This window comes from Cygnus atratus, chromosome 1 (genome assembly GCF_013377495.2).
Source record: "Cygnus atratus isolate AKBS03 ecotype Queensland, Australia chromosome 1, CAtr_DNAZoo_HiC_assembly, whole genome shotgun sequence".
NCBI classification, from domain to species: domain Eukaryota; kingdom Metazoa; phylum Chordata; class Aves; order Anseriformes; family Anatidae; genus Cygnus; species Cygnus atratus.
Window position 1 is genome coordinate 139,270,072 of NC_066362.1, and position 20,582 is coordinate 139,290,653.

The 20,582-nt window shown below is 43.8% G+C and overlaps 1 protein-coding gene across 4 annotated transcripts in view; it reads left to right on the top strand.

The window, feature by feature from the left end:
- Nucleotides 1-17,119: 17,119 nt before the first annotated feature.
- UBE3A (ubiquitin protein ligase E3A) overlaps nucleotides 17,120-20,582 on the top strand; it is a 49,642-nt gene continuing 46,179 nt past the window's right edge. For 2 of the 4 annotated variants that reach the window (XM_035558068.2, XM_035558074.2), the window contains exon 1: nucleotides 17,260-17,522. The gene's annotated coding sequence lies outside the window, so the exon portion shown is untranslated. Of the gene's footprint in view, nucleotides 17,523-20,582 lie in introns of all 4 variants that reach the window. The other 2 variants (XM_035558064.2, XM_035558065.2) reach the window with 2 other exon arrangements.

Below are 20,582 nucleotides of genomic sequence, written 5' to 3' on the forward strand. Positions count from 1 at the left end.
TGACCAGTTTTGGCAAATGTGGTGTATCCCATTTCTTTCATCATTCTCTGTGTTAAAATTTTCACTAAGGCCTACAGTATTGCTCTTGGGCACTGTGTGAACACACGGCAATGCTTTGCCACCTTTTGAGATGTAAGGAATGACACCAAGCAGGAGTTCTCCTCTGTCCCCTGGCTATTGAGGAACTCAAGGCAGGACAAACGCCTAGCTGAGGAACAAAGGTTTGTGGCTTAAAAGATATAGTATAAATCACACACAACTTTTCAGTATTTCAGAAATGTTCCATCCTCTTCCACATTTCAGTATCTTGTTGAGATGCCCTCTCTTTCCCAGTAGCACAGTTCTGAGTCCTGCTATGACTTGAATTTAAAGTACAGCAGATACTCTTTTATGTGAATGGATGGTAGTTCCTATCCAATTGCTTTTCTCCTAACAGAATGAGTTCTGACCCATGGTTCTTATTCTTGTGCTGTTTTAACACTGCTTCTCTCACCCCATCATCTAGTGCAGCATCATCCTCTGCTAATCAGTAATCAGTTAATCACGCGCTCACTCTGCTCGAAGAGTTAAGCATGACACGTGCTTTTACACAACTAATTTTTCTTGGGTAGGGCTTTCCAAACCTCCAGGGGAAAAGACTAACTTGATCCCTCTATCTATGCATTATTTGTGTCTCTTTGCTTCATAACTTGAAATTCCATTGCATTAGACAAACATATATTCTCAAGTAGTTTTCCTTTCCCTTAGAGACCTGTAAATCATCATCTGCTACAAGCTCTTTCAGTCTTTCTTCTATACAGGACAGGCCACTGCGTTGAGGACCATGCACCCTCTCTGAGTTTTTTCGCATTTCTGCGTAAGAAATCCTCCTCTGTGCATGTCCAGGCAAAGCGGGGAGTAGGGCAGACCAATAGGGGAGAATAGCCAAGCACGGGGTACGTACACACCTCTGCCCTTCAGTCCCTCAGCACCTACTGACACATAGAGCTGAGAGTAACACCAACCTGATCCGCTGCTTGACTGTTATTTTTTGTGTAGAGGACTTGTTCTGCTACACAAAGAATTGTCAGAAAGCTTATGAGGTTTTGCAGTAAGCAATATAAGCTTTGAGCCAGAGATCAGAACAGCTGGCATTTAAATACATACAGAAATACATATTTCTGCACTGGACAGAGAGTATTAACCAAGGGAAACACTTCTGCACAGACCCCCCACACTCAGTTCTGTGTAAGCTTACAACTTCTCAAGCTGATCAGAGACAGGTACAGGGATTTCAGTGAAAAAAATGTAAAGTCACATCTTTATGCAGCTCACAGTATAAGCAACTTTTTGAACAGAACATAAAAGTCAGTGAAAGACAGAGGACAAGGTCGTCTGCATGATCATCTCTAGCTCCAGCTTCTCTGCTGATGCTGGTGGGATACAGGGTAAATTTAAAGCAATAAAATGAGCAAGACGAGTCTGGTTGCTTCGGCCCCTCCAGTGGCATAACCAGGAATCACACAGGAGCCTGTGTATCACTTGGTTGCGCATCCCCAATACTAGCTGATGTACTTCCCCCTTTTTCTGAATTTCAGCTGAGGTTGGCAGCTGGAGTCAAACACTTCATCCGGAGGAGCCCCAAATGATTTTTGAGCATGCATGAAAGCTGGAAAAAAAAAAAAAAAAAAAAAAAAAAAAAGAGCAGCTGCATCATTTCTCATCCTTAGGCTTGCCCTGCAGGCACCCCGCCCAACGGCTGGTGGTTGCACTTGAACATACAGGTAACATGGGTGGAAAAATATCTTTCTTTCCTGCCTGTGCCTTTGCAAGTAACAACTCCTCCAGCTGGGCAACTGTGTATATTTATCTGTGTAAATAAATGCCACTCACTGGTTAGGGGACGGTGTAACTTCAGGACTAAGGCTTTAGTGCAACTCTCTTATCTGAAGGAGACGAATTTGCTTTGCTAGTCCCAACTGACTTCACTCTTCTGAAATACAAAAACAAAATTGACCAGCTAAGCCAGAACGTAAATCTGTAAAGTGGTCTGGATAAACTAAAAAGTACTTTTGAAAACCAGGATGAAAATATGAAGACGGAAAATCATAATGTGCCAATTAAAGCAGAATGTGAGTCATCCAGAATTCCTTTTATTTATTTATTTGTTTGTTTGTTTTTCAGGATAGCCTTCAAAAATATTGATATTTAACATCAGCACTTCAGACTGGCAGCAAGAATGACAACAACAATAATAAAAAGTCATATTTCAAATAGAGGTCAAAAAAGCTAGTTGTTTTTTTTTTCGGTTTTATTCACTGTCTTAATAGCTCATATCCATTAAAATACATAAAAATTTCCACAAGATCACTGCATGTTTGAAAATCAGCAACCAACAGATCCTGTGACAACATTTTAGGCTCAAGAAAAAAAAAAAAGGCAGGAATTACAAATAAGCTTGTATTTTGTCAGTGTTAGCTGCCATCAGTTCCACTTCTGAATCACAATTTGCACACATGTGCACACAGATATACATCCTTACATATTTTTCATAATGACTTCCTTCCTCCCTCCCTGCACACACACACACACACAAAAATGTGTTTTTTTATTGTTTTAATAATGCAGCTTATTGGCAAATCACACACTGAATTGGTTCACCTCTCAGTAAGTTTTATTAAAACCAGTGGAAGAAAAAGTGCTTTAAAGTGGTATCTTGTAAAAGAGCTATGCACAGCCAGTTCACAGATCCTAAAATAGGCTTTTGGTATCCCAAGGTTATGAACATACTATGACAATAAAGAATTCAGCTCTGGAAAGGAAACCCAAAACCAAAAGCCCACATCCCTTTAGCAGGGATTGTTCATAAGGAGGAGGCTAGACAAGGCTGTAAGTGCTTGGGGAGGATCCCGAACTGAGAGTAAGCTGATGAAAGCTCTGGTCAGCCACAGGAGTGATTTACCCTCACTGGAAAAGTTCTCTTAAAAGCTTATATGCTTTCTGTGACATTTGCTTACTGCAACAACCATCACTGCTGCAGCACTGGAGGCACCTGTTGTCCTTACCTCCTGCTTCTCTCCACATAGGTTTTGACACAGGTCCTTTTATTCATGATTATTTTACCTTGGAAACAGAGTGCAAGGGGGCTTAAATCCCCTCTGGGGAGCCTCTCAGCCCAAAAGAAATACAAATAATAGCAAAATACACCATCTGAAGCTGCGGGAAAGGCCTCCACCATTTCTACATGTGCTTTCTGGGGCTCTGAAGCACCATGGGCTGAAACGTGCGTGCTCACTTGGTGGGACAGCCCACCCCAAAGCCAGGACCCAGCTGGTAACCATCAGCAAATGAAGCAAACAGAAATGACATGGTCACTGAGAGGAGTGCAGGACCACCAGGACCCCAATATCGCCTGTCACGCTGCAGAGAAGCCCAGCAGACGCCACCAGCAAGAACCCTGCCCAGAGGCGTTAAGCAATTCCCTACTGATACGGATTGCCAAATCACACCAGTGATTTTTGCTGTCTTTGAAACTCCTTAAAATACACAGTAAAAGCTCTTTTTTGTTGTTGTTGTTGTTTGTTTTGTTTAACCATTGTTAAAGCTCAGACTGCCCCGTATGTTTTATACTTTCAGTTCGTTTGCTGGGATGGAGAATACCTTTGGGCAAGGTCTTTGTTTCTGTTAGCTTAACTCGGCTGTGCTATCCACGCAGATGAACAGGTTCCAAAATAAGGTACAGAGAAGTACAGCAGCAAGTGCAGACTCCAGTTTCTTTGCCATGTAGACGCTGCCTTTCCTTCTCACAGCACAGCCTGTTTGGCTTCTGCAGTTTATGCACCGGTTCCCCATTTCTTCAGGCCTCCTTGGACAACCTTGAACTTAGCCTGCCCTGACCACCCCTGCCTGCACATGTTGCTTAAAATAATCTCATCGACGTGGCTTTGCCCAGAGGTGGCCAGAAGCTGCTCTTGCTCCCTCAGAGGGGTAGGATTAGGAACAGCAGGTCGAAACGGGGGACGTACAGGTGGGGAGGCTGGTGAGACCTTGAGAAGAAAAGCATGGAGGGAGAGCAGAAAGGGAAAACTGGGGCTGGCTGAGTAGTGAGAGCATAAAAGAGCAAAGCGGAGACTGGTATGTGGCACAGCAGTAGGGAGAGTGCTGTATAAATAAAACATTGTACAGGAACCACAGAAGCCTGGAGAAAACTGGGAACGCAGAGAAAGGCGAGCGCAGGAGGTGACAAAGCAGCGTGCAAAGAAAAAGCAGAAAGAGAAAGCAAAAACATCCATGCTCGGGAGCTTACAGGCGGTGAGACTCTCCTTGCTTTATCCTCTGTCAAGAAATGTCATGAAAGTTTCCGACAAAGCGTCCCAACTCTCCTGACACCTCACCCACCCCGCATGAGGCAGCTGCTCTCCCTCGCGTCCTTCACCACCTCTGGTCCTGTGGGAAATTCCAGTTGTTGTCTGGGCTGATGGCATGCCCATGGGTATTGACAGTGTGACAAATCCACGTGTTTTCTTTGCTTTGTAGAAACTCCTGGTCTAAATGCCATTTGCCACAGCGTGTAGCAGCATAAAACTCCTCTCAGAGAGTGTGCATTACGAGACACAGCCCACAAGGTCTCTGCACCAGTGGAGGAGGAGTAGGCTAGAAAATCTCACCACCCCACCACCCCCCCCCGCTACAGTGTACCATAAATAAACACAATTTACTTCTTTTAAGATAAAATATTTAAAATGAAATATCTGGGGCCAATGGGGAAAAAATAATAATAATAATAATTAAAAAATAAATAAAAAAGTGTTCTTCTTAAAGTCATGCAGGTAGAAGAGAAACATTTTAATTTGATTTTGCTGAAGGAAAAATAGGAATCCCACTCCCAGAGAGACACAGTCACACTTCACAGAGGGGTTTCCAGGTGAATCAAAAACCATCAATGGACTATCAGCTTTTGTTGAAACAGCATTTTCCCCTCAATAAATCAGTAAACTTCATTTTTTTACCTGAAACTTTCTACTGTTTAACTGGAAAACATGGTAATGCTACCTATTAATCTCTCTGAGATGTTATGAAAATAAAACAATGTGAAGCACTCAGTTGCCATAGGAATTAGTATCATAGGAAAAGGCCTACAAGAAAACAGAGGATGTTGTCTCCAGAAAAGGGTTTAAATCCTGCAGGAACTGTATGTTAACCTTAAGACCCATGAGAACTGATGAGGAGAAAAAACTATACAGAGGCCCTGCCTATCCTGGACTGAGTAGTGAGGCAGAAATCCTGCAGGAATTAAAACACTAGCTGCTGGTAAAACTAAAGGCTCCACGGCTCACACAGCCACCTTCTTTTCTATATTTCCAGGGAGTTTTTTAGGTGACTTGGCAACCAGGAGAATGTTTTTATTAGTCAATGGGTTTTGTGTGAAACTCAATTTGATGTGCCCTGTTATGTGTAATTTAGTCTCTCGCCTGGATATCTGAGGAAATCATGTCTCTGTAAGTTCTTTACCCATTAGAATAGGTCCTCATAAATACGTCTAAAACATACCATATATATTTAGAAGTACTTAGGATGAAAAGCTTAAATTTCTGTTCTAACCTTTGTCCACCCTCTTCTTTTTTTTCTTTTTTTTTTTTAATATGTTCTTTTTATCAGCCTTTTGTTTCACTCTATTGCCAATAAAAAAAAAGGAAAAGCTTCATCATAAGACATGACGGGGCTTGTTACGTTTTGAAATAGCAGTGTGCTTGGATGCTTAAGAGCATTTGGCTTTGTGCTTCGCATCTCGCCAACAAGCACACCTAGGTGAGCTGCTATTGGGCAGAGGCATAATCCCTGTCATGTTTAATCACTACATTAAAAGATTTAAAGACTAACGTTAAAGGCCATTCAATTTGGGCCCTGTAGACTTAAATGACTGAGCTGGAAAAGCCACTTGGTTTAGCCAGTCAAAACCTGTTGTAAAGCTTTGAGAACAAAAGGCCATGAGAGTTGAGAAAGGACCTTCTTCCTCGCAACCTCCCTGTCGTGGCTCAGACACCTACCCCAATGCCTCTGACTTCCTGCAAGTCTCACATATGATGTCCTACTTGCATCATTTACTTAAGCAGCTGCCATAAGGGGTTAGCTCTGGCCCACTTCCCTTCTGCTTGGTGCCAACCATCCCTGCTGGGTGTACAGCTCTGCAGCGAGGATGATACATCCGTGCCCCAGTGCATGGGGCAGGAGGAGGCTGGTTCACTTTGCCACTGTATATATCCTCTCCTGCTTGAATCCCACGTTGTTTTGGGATCTGACTGCTAGCGGTAGCTGCCAGGGTTGTTCCTGCCTGTCCAGTTGGCTGAGGAGTTCGAAGCCTCTCTTGCAGCTGTAGACTTTGCTGCAGTTCCCTAGGCGTGGATACCACGTGCTTAACCTAGATCTCAGAGAGCAGAGAAATAAAAAGGGGTGCAATGTGGCTGCACAGCCAGGTTTGTCCCCGGGCGCCACGTAAATCCCATGTTGCATAAAGTCTGTTGGCTTCTGAGTTCCGTTCCCAGGTCCAACAACTGACTTTGATTTGTCAAATCACTTCTGATTCATCCTCTACATCTGAAAAAACACCTCCCTCTGAATCTTCAGCCAGCAATTCATCAGCTGGAGGGCTCTGATACTACACACAAACCACAAGGCAAGTGCAATGCCTTCTGCAGCTGTGTCCTAAAGACTCAGTCTCTCAGTATCCAGATAAAGGGACTGATAGAGGCCACCACAGATTCTTCCCTGACCTTCTTACAGATTTTCTTCCAGTGGAAAACAGGGTAGGTAGTGAGGGAGGAGTGACACATGTCAGCTCTCCTTCTGATGTGCTATCAAGATTCAGGTACCACTGCTCAGAGGCATCCTCATGGTTCCCCAGTTAGATGCCTGTATCTCATAGAATACACCTTTTAAAATCCCTTCCCGTTCCAAAGACCAATTTTAATCAAATTCAGAGGACATTTTGAGGATAATTAGCTGTTTAATCAGACCATTTCCAGAGCACTATTTGGAGGACCAGAGATCTTGAGGGGAATTTTAGGTCTTTGTTGACTACTTGCTTGCATGTTGTTGTGCTGGTTAACTTTACTGTTCAGTTTATATCTGTGTTAAGCGTAAATGTATCTGGAGGTGGTACGTAGATGCACTAAATAAAATAACAAAGTAATAAAACTAGTCAGCATATTGATTTTAACCATATTCCTACAATATAAATGGAAGTTGAAATTCTAACTGCACTTGAGATGCCTCCCATTAAGTGGGAGGCACTACCTTTATAATTGCTTTATTTACAGATAAAATTTAGTTTTTCACAGACAACCCTACAGTAATCATCACTCTTTCCAGCTATCAAAACCTGCCACAAACTTCCAGGGAGAAAGCCTATTTCAATAATCAACATCTGCCAGCACCTGTGGAGCAAAGACATCCCTCGCTGATGCTTTCCCTGCAGCCCTTTTATCTATGCTCCCTTGAATGAAAATGTTTTCACAGCCACAAAGCTAACAATATCACACATCTTTCCAAGCATCAAGTCTCCCTCATATGGTAAAAAAGAATAATAATAATAAATAAAATTGTAAAGCAGCAGTCTACACAGTGATGCCCACTGCTGTAGAGTCGATATCCCATAAGGGTCTCATCAGAAAGTCATTCCTTTTGAACACTCATTCAGATTTACAATGCCTCTGTAGAAATGATTGTATTGACAATATGAAGGGTAATTTAAACCTGCAATTTTACTTTATTTTTACAATGAAAATTAAGCTACTGTTGTTTTATTGCCATTTTTTTCATTAGGGTAGTACACATTGTCTTTTTCACAGCTGCATGATAAATCCGTACAGGTAGGTTTTAGTACCCCAGAACAACCTTTTCAAACGTTAGCCTTTATCATACATTGGGCTCGTCTTTCATGCATCAGTGCGCTTGTGCACACACAGAGAAATACACACAGAAAAGCTAGGGAAAACAAAGCACCTTCCAAATCAACCACTGCCAGCAATGGACACTTGCTGATGAGACAAAGGATGATCTCCATATACAAAGAATTATTTGCTCAAGTAGGGCAAGGAAGACTTGGCCTAGGATATTGTTTAATGTAAAGGTAATAAAAAGACTTTCCAGGGCAAATATTCCAGCAGTCACATGACTTTAGTATAGTCTGTGGCTTAGCCTGCATGCAGAGTAGACTCATCTTGCACTAAATTATATTTTTGTAATATAAGAGAGTAGAAACAAAGATGTGAACACAAAAGAATCATGAGTGCATCTCACTGCACGAGGTGGCCTTTTCAGTTCTCCCTCCACACAGACACGTGGAGAGGGCTGCACGCCCTCTCTGTCTGTACAGGCACAGCATTTCTTCTTAGGAAAGTTCAACATGAAGCACAGTGCCATTGGTCCCTGTTTACACCTTACCCAAATATTTGCCACAAGAAGACTGAGGGTTAGAACCTCACTTGGTGTTAATTTTCAGAGCTCACACCTAGTTCTGAGTGTTTTGAAATTATTTTTTATACTATTTCCAACCACTTTCAGCACAGGGTTTCACAGATTTGGCATCACTTTATTCTGAGAAAAAATATCTAAGTATCATAGGTAGTGTTTCAGAGTTAACTAGTTACTAGTCTTAACTAGTAATTAGGTGAATGGTACACTTCTGATGCACTGTGTGAAGGTGGTATTTGAAGCACTACAAGCATTATAGCATCAGAAGTTAGGCTGATTCCAGGTCATAAATGATTACAAGCACTTACCACATTACACAACTCTTAGCTGAAGATCCTACACACTTATAACTAAGCTTTTGAGGAGCCTCTCAGGGCAAAGATTTTATCGTGTAAATCTTGCTTTCAGGTTCAATAGGAGTATTTTTATGGAGAAGAAGAAAAAAAAAAGAAAAAAAAAAAACAGGGATTACTTGCTATACTTAGGAGCTCATTAGTTTAATTGAACATTAAAGAGAGTAATAGTGTCTGCAAGCATGGAATTAACCAAATTAGAAGATGAAAACAGAAGAATGCTCCTTCTAGAGCATAACACGCCAGTCTTGGAAACATCAGCATCGGTATTTTAATGGAAGATAAACCCCAATCCTGCACAATACATCTTACCACATTTCCCCTCATTCTGAGGAAGAGAATCTCCAGCAATTTCCAGTCATTAACTTCAAACTGGAGAGGGAGATTTGGTGGATTTGTACGCTGAAAGGAAGAGTTATCATTCCAGCACTGAAGCTCCTACTGGTGACCGAGCCACTAAAATGCAATTCTCGTGACTCTGTCTTCAACAGCAGACCAATTTAAAATTTACTGTACCTTTTCACCTCCTTGATGGTCATTACAGATCAGAAGTGCTAAATAACAGACAAGCATCAAGTTTGGCTCGGGCAGGAAGAACAAGAAACTGAAAAGCAACTGGCTAACAGTGATGGCCACTGTTACGGAATCCACATCATAGAGAGGTCATACCCTTAAAGTTATGCCTTGTGAGTGCTCATCCAGATTTACAATGCCTTTATGCCTGTAATTACATCAATTTTGATTAATCTGGAAGCGTGCAATGGGATTTATTTTCAATATCCTCCCTAGGATATTGATACCAGGTGAGGTACTTCTCAAATTGGATGCCACTGGTGAAAAACCTCTGACCTGCTGCTTCCTTTTGAAAAACCAATGTCACTGCAACCTCTCGGGGTTACAGAGTGATCCCTGGATGCAGAATCGCATCCGCTCTGTGATTTGTTTTCACATTTCTTTCCATAATTGCAAGGCTGTCAGGGACCTTCTAGGCTTACAAAGGAAAAACTGTCAAGAAATCACAATTAACATTTATTGTATGTTTGAATCTGATTCTCACGTGCATCACAACCACTGTAGTTCAATGACTCCAAACAGTGTGAAGTAGCTGCTGTTTTTTATTTTTAAGTGCTTGCAATAAATGATCACTGTAGGTTATTAAGGGAACTAGTTCACAGGAGCTCATCCATTCTTTACAAACATAACAATTTAATCACAACTTTGACCTTTTCCATATTAGTAAAGTAAAATCAGGATTTCACAGTTCACACAGATTAAACATGAGCCTAGAAAAACAGCACAAAAAGCAATACACTGTTTCATACCTGAGCAGACTTTCAGAGACATGGGAGAATTAAGATTCTGTTTTAAAATATACTGATTTTTAGTTCAAATGAATTCTGCAACCAGACAGCTCCAGCCATTATATCCGAAAGAGAAAAGCAATGGGAACAAGGAGCTCTGAAGCACCTTGGTACAGTTCCAAGGTCTATTTCCATCCCAAGGGCCAAGCCTTTCAGTACACATTCATGCTAAAATCCCAACTATTTCAACTTGCTTTTCCTCTGCCGTGAAGGATTTTACCTTCTCTGTGCTGCATTTCTTCAGCATGCTAAACAGAAAATATTATTTTCTTAAACTATCAAATGCAAAATTAAGAAAGCAAAACTGTGAAAGCAAAATCACAAATGGGCTAGATGTCCCGTGCTTCTCCAGACAAAACACCTGCTGAATGCATTCGCTGGGTACACAATGGCCCGAATGACTTCTTCTGCTCCGTGTGCACCACCAGCCCAGGGTGTACATCAGCTCCAGGGTCCAGAGGTGTGACATGCCCGCATGCCAGCATCAGGTGGGGCTGAGACTGGGACTATATAGTAGCTTCCACAGAAAGGCGATGCAGGCACAGGGCTCAGACACAGCCTGCAACACAATCTGGCAGGCCCCGAGCACTGCGTCCTCCAGCTTGGTGCCACCACTTCTGTGGTGAGCCCAGCGCTTGGGGTAGTGGTAGTCTGAGGAGGCATGCTGGCTGCACTTCTTTTAACCTCTGGATCCAAGCACAACTCATCCTCACCTTGGTAATAGATTAATATATCCATCCTCTTCTCCCCAGCTAGGCTCTTTCAATGGCCAGTGGCCCCAGCGTCCTTGTCCCTCTGTCCCGTCCTCTGACGTTCCTTGGAAGTAAGGCATGGAGCAAGACTCAAACCACAGGAATTAAATTTCCACCCCATACCAAAACCAGGCAGTTAATGACGGGACAAGGCATGAGATGCAGCTTAAATCCTCCTTCTGCTCTGCTCCTCCTTACTTCTGTGCTTTTGCTGTCTCTGCAGCAGATGAAGAAGAGCTACAGTAAGATGAGTATTGCTGCTGAGGAAAGGAGGGGAGCCAGGCTTCGCATTCACATCTCCTAACACCCGAGCCAAGGCAAGCTGAAGCTGTGGCTGACACTGTTTCTTATGCTAAATAAGGGTTTGTTTTCAAGCAGACACCTTTCCGGAGCACCCTCTTTTCCGAATTAAAACCTCCCCAGACAACAGTATTACTAATGCAGCTGTACCAAAAGAACCAGGTGTGGAAAGCTGCATATTCTATGCTAATTACTCAAGCCTTCAACTTTTCAATTATGTCAGGATGACCTTTTAAAAATCATTTATTGACTGGAAAAAAAAATATGGATAGCTAGTTGGACCTGATTTCACCAAAGTGCTGCTGCATTGCTATTAACCAAACCTTACTTTGTATTCAAGGATTAAGCTGTTTAAATAGGAAAGTAATTATGACACTAAAATGCCAAAGGAAAAAAAAATGTAAATTGAATTTATCACCGTGTAGTATAACACAAGGGCAAAGTGAGTTTCTGGCATGACATAAGCTTCTCTTGGAAAAATACAGTGTCTCGTCCCAAAAGCAATATTACCAATTGGGCGTTGTCTTTGTTTTAGGAAAACATGTGCTGTGTTTGCGCTGGGATTGCTTGGCAGATTTTTTTTTAGCTGTGGCAGGTTGATAAATTTGGATGCCTGCACCCTTCCAAGCATTATTAAGCATGTCACATTAATTGCACAAAGTCATTTTGCTCTGCTCAGCATGTCAGGCTTCTATATATATCTAGGAAAAATAATGTAGGCATGTGGTCAGGAAAACAGCTGTGTCAGTCAGGCTTCTCGTTTACAACCGAAACGAGAGTTAACCCAAACCTGCAGAGCTGTGTGATGCAAGACAGTTTCAGCTGTGTGCTGCAGAAGCCACTGAGATGGCCCTGTGAAATCTCCGAGTAAACACAAGTATTGCTTCTGAGCATCTTTCACAACTACAGCAACCGCTCAAAGGCTTCTTTCTGAGACTGGACACCCGACCAGAAGCCCAGGCTGGGCTGTGAATGTAGAGAAGTGTGAGCACAGCAGAGAGAAAAAAGGCAGGAAAGAAATAGGTTGGAAATACCTGCAGTGCTGGCATCCTCACAGCACAGAAAAAAAAAAAAAAAAAAAGAGAGAAAAAAAAAGAAAAAAGAAAAAAAATGAAAGAACAGAGTGTCAGAAAAGAGCATTTCACCAAGAGGTGACCAAAGAGAATATTTTGGAAACCTACAGCACAAGTCCTGCACCTCACAGGGAAGAATGATTGTGTCCATAATCTGCCCCTGCAAGGAGACTGAACAAGGTGAGCCTGAGGCTAGCAGAAAGATGGTCAACACAAAGACTTGGGGATGAAGAGGTGAGCATGAGCTGCTTCTCCTTGCACCCTATTTCCTCCCAGATGCCGCTGTGCCGGGTGAAGCAGCCTCTGCCCTGCCGAGCAGATTGCAGCAAAGCACAGGGGGAAACCTCCCTCAGCTCGCAGAGAGGAACCGAAACACTGTCACAGGTCAAGACCAGCCTTCCAGCCAGAAGTGGGAAGGACTTCAAGGTGGCATGAACCTCCATGTCATATCTTAACCAAGAGACCAGTCAGCATGAGGAAGGGGCAGAACAGGTATGCGTTTCAGGACTCAGAAGCGTGCACCGCCTTTCAGAAATGCCTATGGAAAGGCTGAATCCTTCAGGTTAAAATGAAGAAGCAGAGGTAAGTAGCTCAGGTCCTAGAATGAAATATTGAAAGCCACTCTTGATAGTTTGCTCACTAAGCATCCCTCACCTTTCCCGCCTCTGGTGGGAATTGAAGGTAATCAGAGGGATGCCTGACACAAGTGTTGAGTAGAGGCAAGGAATCAAATAAACTTTTCTCTGTATTGCTTGCATTGAGCTTCTGTATTTTTCAGACCAATGTTTCTATGTCTCATGAATAAAAAGAGCAGCATTTAAACCTGGCAGCGTTTAAGCATTCTCCATGTTATTCCTACGTGCCAAACCAATAATAAAAGCTAAGACTAGTTTCAGACATTAAAAATTAATACTGGCATAAAACCACATCTATATAAAAGCATATATGTGGGGGAAACGAGTCTGGCCAGTCTCCAGAGGACTTTGAAAAGTGAAGTGCCTGTTTCCTTATTTCCACGTGCTTCACTCGCATCTTACTCTATCAAGAGCTTTACCACAGCTCTCAGCACAAGGAGGGTCATGTTTACTACAAGTGGCAAAGGGTGGCTTCACCATGCCGCCTCCACCACGTTGTCTTGGCTTCATCTCCCCCTTCAGCTAAGGATTACACTGCAATACACCAACCGGCTTACTGTATCCTATAGAGAGCCTTAGGAGCTCAAGTCTCCCTGTCTGCTCTGAAAATGAGGAGATCTGAGTCAAGTGTTGTCCCCATCTCCAAATTTCCTCAAGGGAAAAAAAGAGGAACAGATGGGATGACAGACCATCACTTCTTACCTCAGTAACAACCTGTGTTTCCACCACTATCACCCAGTCACTAGAGATTTTTTATCTCCCTTTTACCCAGACTAGGCTCTAAGTCACTATTTCTTTATGTTACTGACGATCTTTTCCCCTTCCTTACCTTTAAACTGCAAAGGGAGGCATAAAGTCTTCAGCTATCAGCAAGCTGAAGCATTTGGCTTGGCTCCCAAAGGCTCGTAACACTTCAGTGTATTTTTTCTGTCTAAAGAGGATTAACTAAGTTAGACAGCTCACAAAAAGATGCCTATCATCTAAGGGGTTACACTTACAGGGCTTCAAGATCTCATTTTCACTCTGATAATTCTTTGAAATCAACACAAAAAAGAGTATTATCGAGTCCGTTGTACTGGGGTTTTCACATGAAATGAAAAAAGGATACGTGCAGTGTTCTGCCTATGTTCACTGAGCCATCTCTCGAGGAAACTATTTTCTTCTACAAAGCTCCAAAGTGAGACATCAACCTCACCGAAATTAATATGCAGCAGACCTGGTTCACGATGGCATTTCTCCAGCATCAGACATGAATGGTGAACTGGGCTTGGAATTCTATTTTTAATGAAAATTTTTCCTTTTCCTCCCACTGAAAACCACTGCCTATTCCATACAACCTGTGTACGAGGCAGGTTGTTTCTGTTCTTCTCCAGCAGTTAAGAAAAGACACTTACTTCCAATTGTTCAGATGCTAAAATTAGGTTTTCTAGAGGGCTTCTACATAGCCATCAGGTTATTAGCTATAATTGTTTTTACATTTTAACCCAGCACTACTTGCATCAGATAATTGAAGCACCTTGCTGCAGCCTGGCTGTGGAGGGGATCACTGGAAGCCAAACCACTTGTTCCCCACAGCTGCACCCCACACCCATGCTGAAAGCTGCAGCCCAGCTTAGTGAGGAGCAGGCAGCAGTGGCTTCTCCACTGGGAATTCCACTCACATTTCTCCAGGTTCAGGCTTTGCTCAGCTGGGAAGATACAGTTGCTTTCCACCAGCTGGCTATACCAGCACTGAAAGCACTCAAGGCAGCAAAAGCATGTCTATGCCCCAATATCCGAGCCCTTTGGAATATTTAAAATACTTAAATGAGGCAGGAAAGTACAATTATCCCCTTCCTAACAGAAATAGCTTTGGGACACCAATGGCCATAGTTATCTATGGCAAGTCAAGCTACTTCAGTGTAAAAAAAGTTGCAAATACGTGATATAAAACCTAAACATGATTTAGTACTTCCCCCAAAGTAGCAAATTATCCCTAGCAGAATTGAAGTGAAATCCATCACACAGCTTGGTCATCCGTACACTACTGCTACAGAGCAATTTGCTCAAAGTATATTCCGTGATGTATTGTCCTTTGCATGTCCACAGCCAACATGATTTGTCCCACATCTCCTCAAACAAGAAACAAGGCTGAGACTTTTTGTATCCATGGTCTGTTCAGAGAAGCTTTTCCCATAACTCTGGATCCAGTCAGTGCAGTACACAAGCACCTCCACCCCCACCATCCACATCAACTGGCTCTATACCGCGTGTTTCCTCTGCCTGCTGTCATCTGCCTCTTTCTCACAATCACATTTGTGGACTAAGAAATCTCGCTTTTGTTTCTTCAGAGGAAAACCTGTGAAACTTCTAAGCACTGCCTCAGAGCAGTGATGGGCCATGAGATGACCACTACTAACTTCGGACAAGATCCCAGGACTGCAGTCAATAGTTCCACAGGAAAAAAAAAATAGACTTGATGATATGAAAGAGGAAGAAAAAAAAAAAAAAAGTGGCAGAAACTATTTGGAAAGAAAGAGGAATAAAATTATCATTTCATTGTATAAATCCATGGTATCTCTATCCTAGATATTTTGAGCAGTCCTGCTCCTTCCTGCTACAAGGTTGCAAGAAACTACAAAGATGACCAAAGGTCTCCAAAAAGTTATGGAGAAGCATCCATGCAGTGACTGAGTTGGAGAGATCCCAGCGAGGACTTTAGGAGCACCACCTAAATGTGCAACAACGTTGTGAAGACCAAAGCCAGGCTGGAATCGAAACTGTTGAAGGTTGTAAAGGACAACAAAGGCATCTACAGGCCCATCAGCAGCAAAAGGAGGCCTAAGGAAATTGTGGATTTTCTACCTGATGTGGCAGAGCACCCAGAAAAGACTACATCAGCACTGTCGTTACTGGCAAGGTGTGCTATTGGGGCTCCCAGATCTCTGTGGGTAGCAGCGAAGCCTTGGGGAGATAAGGGGCTGCTCACAGCAGAGGAGGATGGAGTTATTCAGGACTTGAAGTGTGAGTATAAAAGCTCAGGGGATCAGATGGGAAGCAACCAAGCAAACTACCTCTCAGGCCAACATCACTGCAAAGGCCAATTTCTACCACCTCTGAAAGACTGTGATGCTCACAAGAGACTACCAGGGACCAAAGGCAAGGAGGATCTGGGGGTCTTAGGGCTGACAGGCTTCACCCAAAACTCTGGGAGGTTATTTCCAGGCTGAGCAAGAGCAAGGTGGCTGGGAACAGCCAGCATGGATTTGCTGAAAATGAATAATGCCTGAGCAGGCTGAGTAGGCCTGTGATGAGAGGACTGGCTCTGTGGGCAAGGGGAGAGCAGACGATGGTGTTTGCTTGGACTTTAGCCCGTGACTTGGCTCCCCGTAGTACTTGTAGAGCCAAGCAGGAGGTGAGGACTGGACACGGGGGCTCTGCAACAGAGCTAAGGGAAAGCAGGAAGAGACTGCATCTCACAGATAATTTTCTCCATATTACTATTTTTGGGGTGATAAGGGAGCTCGTGGCACAATAAACATTATCCTAAATCTGCTATTTTACTAATTAAAATTGGCAGGTTTGGCAACTGTGTGGGAGAGGGCTTCCAGACACAAAACTCTGTGTTTTAGTGAGCCCTTTTAGATGAGCACTGAGGCACAACACTGGCCTGAGCCCAGCGATGCACCCCGCTTTGGAACCACGCTGAAGTCCAAGGGCATTTCGCTCAGGCTTCATACCCCTGTTACATGTCTGGGGACGTGCAAGGACCAGGTGTGCTAGTCCAAGCCCCCTGCTCTTGCCCAGAGCCATGTGTGAGGCTTTTAAAATTTGAGTTAAATATGGGAATAGAGTTAAATATGGGAATATTGAGTTAAATACAGCAACATAGCTGTGTTTTATTAAAGCTCTTAAACACACACACAGAAAATAAAGATTTGGCTTCGGTTTCACACATTTGAGAATGTACTTTTATTGCTTCAACAGTTTATTTTAACATTTTAAGAGTTTGTGGCCCCAAATTAGTCTTTTTTTTTTTTTTTTTAACCACCCCGTCTACCGGGTTGTCAGCAAGGAGCTCCGCGAACCCCCCCCAACCCCCCTTTCAAGGCCTGCGCATGCGCACGATCGTCTCCGTCCCTTCCCCCCCGCCCTTCTTGCCCTCTTCCAACATGGCGTCGGCCGCCTCCCTCCCGCGGAGCACGCACGCGCCGCGCCGCCTCCCCGCCTCCTCCCCCCGCGAGCGACACAAGGCAGGGGGGAAAGCGGGGCGGCGACTCTATGGTACCGCCGCGCGGCTAGCGCGGCCCCCTCCTCCCCTCTCCCCCCTCCTCTCCGCGCGCTGCACGCCGGGACGCGCCGGGTCCTCCTCCCCGCCCGCCGCCGGTCCTCCGAGCGTGCGCCGCGCCGACATCGGCGCTCTCCCAAGATGGCGGCGCGGGGCTCGGGCTGAGAGCGAGGAGCCCGTCGGCGACAGGAGGCGCACCCGCGGCACGGCCCGGCACGGCCCGCCTCGGCCTTCCTTCCCGTCACGTCCCGCCAGGCCTCGGCTTCGTCTCCTCGCCGTCGTCGCCCGCAGCCCCCGCATGAGCCCGGCCGGCGGCGGCAGCAGGCCCAGGTCGGTAGCGCCGGGTAGGGCCGCGACGGGGAGGGGAAGGAGCCCGGCCCGGCCCGGCCCTGAGCAGCGGGAGGGCGGCCGGGAGGCCTCGCCGCTGCCCGGCCTCGCTGCTGGGGCCGGCCGGGAGTCGCGGGGGTGAAGGCGGCCGAGGGGGAGGGCAGGTTGTCCCCGTGCCGTTTCCTAAAATCCGGCTGTGAGGGGGCTGCCGGGCGTGGGTTTGGGGCGCTGAGCGCCTCTGGCTGCTCTCCTGCTGAGGGGACGCTGCGGGTCGCGAGGGTTTGTGCGCGCTGTGGGGAGGTGGCGGGCGGTCGGAAGTTGTGCTGCTTAGGGCGCAAAACACGCTCCGCAACTCTCCCTTAAGCAATCCATAACCTGTGATCTATAGGCTCGTTCTGCCTTTCTCCCCCTCTTCCTACCTAATGGATTATTTTTTTATGTATCCCTCTATGTAAGAGGTGTTGTTGCAGTGTGGGGACAAAGCTTGTCCCTCGCACGTCACTTCTGAGCTGGTCTCTCTGTCTGTGTTCATACGGAAACTTTCCTACTTAAGTAGGAGGCCGTGCAAACCTGAGGCTTCGTGACAATCAGCTCGTCAGATCAGTGCCTCCTGCATATCTGCCAAAAAGTTCTTCGATGTGAAATTGTACCTGATTTTTAGCTTTGATTCCCAAGGAAGTAAAACCCCTGTGATCGTGTTGTCAGTGCATCTAATACATTTTTTTAACTAGTTTGAAAAGGAGATGTCTAAAAGATCAAGTTCCTGAAAGATTTGTGCAAGCAGCATCCACTTAGAGAGGGATTCCCTGTCAAGGAGCAAGCTATAATGCAAGTCTGCCTGTACTGTTAGACTGGGTGGGAGCAGGGTGGAGGTGGCAAGAAAGAAAGAAAGTAAGAAAGCAGCTGGAAAATGTACTTTACAGGTCTCCCAAACTACTTGCTTTGGGTGGTATCAGAGTATTTAAATATTGCGGCAGTAAGCACTCTGTGCACCTTCAGCGTGGAAACAGTTAAAGGCACTTTTTTCCTGTCTGAAAGTGCTGTGAAACTTGGTGTTCAATGATTGTGTTGAACTGAAAACGAGAGACGTGCATCACCAAGCTGCTGTGGATATTCAATAGTTTCCCTCACATGCGTTTGCCTTTGCAAACTGCATCTGTTTTAAGTGCTTATGACTGTTGTCTTCGTAACAGGGATGTTCTGTCAATTCAGTACAGACAAATCTCAGCAGAAAAAACTAAACTGCTGTTTAGATTTACAGGGCAGAAAAACACTTTTAATTGAAATAATTTTAGTGCGATATTACAGATACTGTGTTTCTTGTGACTGTCCCATTCCACTCTGTTTACTATTTAATGTGGTATCCTTCATAGTGGAATTAATAAGTTCTTTCTCTTTACCAGAGCTGTTTGATATTTCTCTTCACTACAGTAACCCGAGTTTCTCCCAAGTATTTAGAAATAAAAGCACACCGAGCTAGATGGCAAAATAAATGATTTCATTTTTTTTTTCACTTTTGTGTGCATCTGTATTAAAAAAAAAAAAAAGCTTGAAATAGTGGAGGTGTTTGTCTTTTTCATAGCAGTGAGTTTCAAAGCCTAATCTCCCAATCCAGGGCTTGTTCAAAACTAATGTGTGGGTTTTGATTGTTTTTTAATAGCAAACAATTTTCAGTCTTTTTTTTTTTTGATTACTGCTGCTTCTTAAAGACATGTGAATGATGATCTTGTGTGAATGGAAGTTAAAACTTTGCATGTTAAATATATCTAGGGACTTGCCAGAGTCTGTTAGAGCACCTTGAGACCGTATCTGCTCTAATCAATTTAGGAAAACACAACAGGTTCACTTTGTTTTCATTCAGCTTCACTTTTTGGAAGAGAGAACACGCTTCAGAAATGTGAAATATGTACCTGTAGCGTGAAATCATGCTTATTTCACTTTAACTGTGTGCTTTGTTGATGTGTTTGTTAGTTTTTCCATGAATTCACAGGTTCTGCTTAACTGAATGTATAATTTGGAGGAGGGGCAGGAATATCTTTGAGTCAAGTTTTAATAGTCATAAACATATAAACATGTTTAAGCGTATTACGTCTTGTATAAGCAGTACTTAGTGTAGTACATGATATGACACTTTTAATGGAACAAAGTAAGTGTTTATATTTTTTAAATATGCATCTTAGTTTTTGCTGTGTAAGAAAGGTCTATTTTTTTTGCCTCTACTACTTTTGGTTTCAGTTTACTTAGGGAATGTCCAGAGAGTATTCATTTTTTTATAAAAGCAGGAAATGTCTTTTTCCCCTCCCGCCTGCACCAGTGTATTCATCTACTGGAAGGCAAAACCCACTATTTCTTAAAAATAGAACTCGAAATTGAGGGATAAAGGGAGGGAATTCCTAAAGTATGTAGGCATGTATCTCATTTCAAGTGTCAGTCTTCGTTTCTGGTCACTGTAGTCCAGATCTTTGCTTAACTTCAGTTAATGATTGATATTGATTTTATTTATTTTCCTTAAGCTAAATGTTTTTTCTGAAGTCTCCAGTATATTTGGGGTAGCTACGAGTTTCACAGAGAGCCAGTGTTAACAGGCTTTCTTTCAGTCATCGAATTCTGATTTGTATGTGGAAGAAGAGGGGCAAGAAGTTTGCTGTCAGGGTCTGTACCAAATAATTCAGAATTCGGTATTTACTTTCATTAACCTCCTACTTTGCCTAACCAGCCGCCCCAAGAGCACTGTACGCACGGCTTAAATATTTGTGTCCCAGAGACGACAGCAATGAGCACATCGCGTGTTTGAAGTGACTTTTGTTCTTGCCACCTTAAACACTTTGACCTTAACTAACATTTACTGCATTAACTTCCTGTATATGTAGCCAGCACCTGACTGCCTCATGAAGCGACGTATGGCGCGTGAACCAAAGGTGGGAGGCTGCTGGCTCGTCTGAGCAGCAGTGTGCATAATATACCTAGCTGGTTAGCTGGAAGTCAGCAAATGCGGTGTGAAGGTAATAGTTTGTAACGAAGGCACGCTTCAGCAGCTGTACCAACTGGTGAGATGTTTTTTCA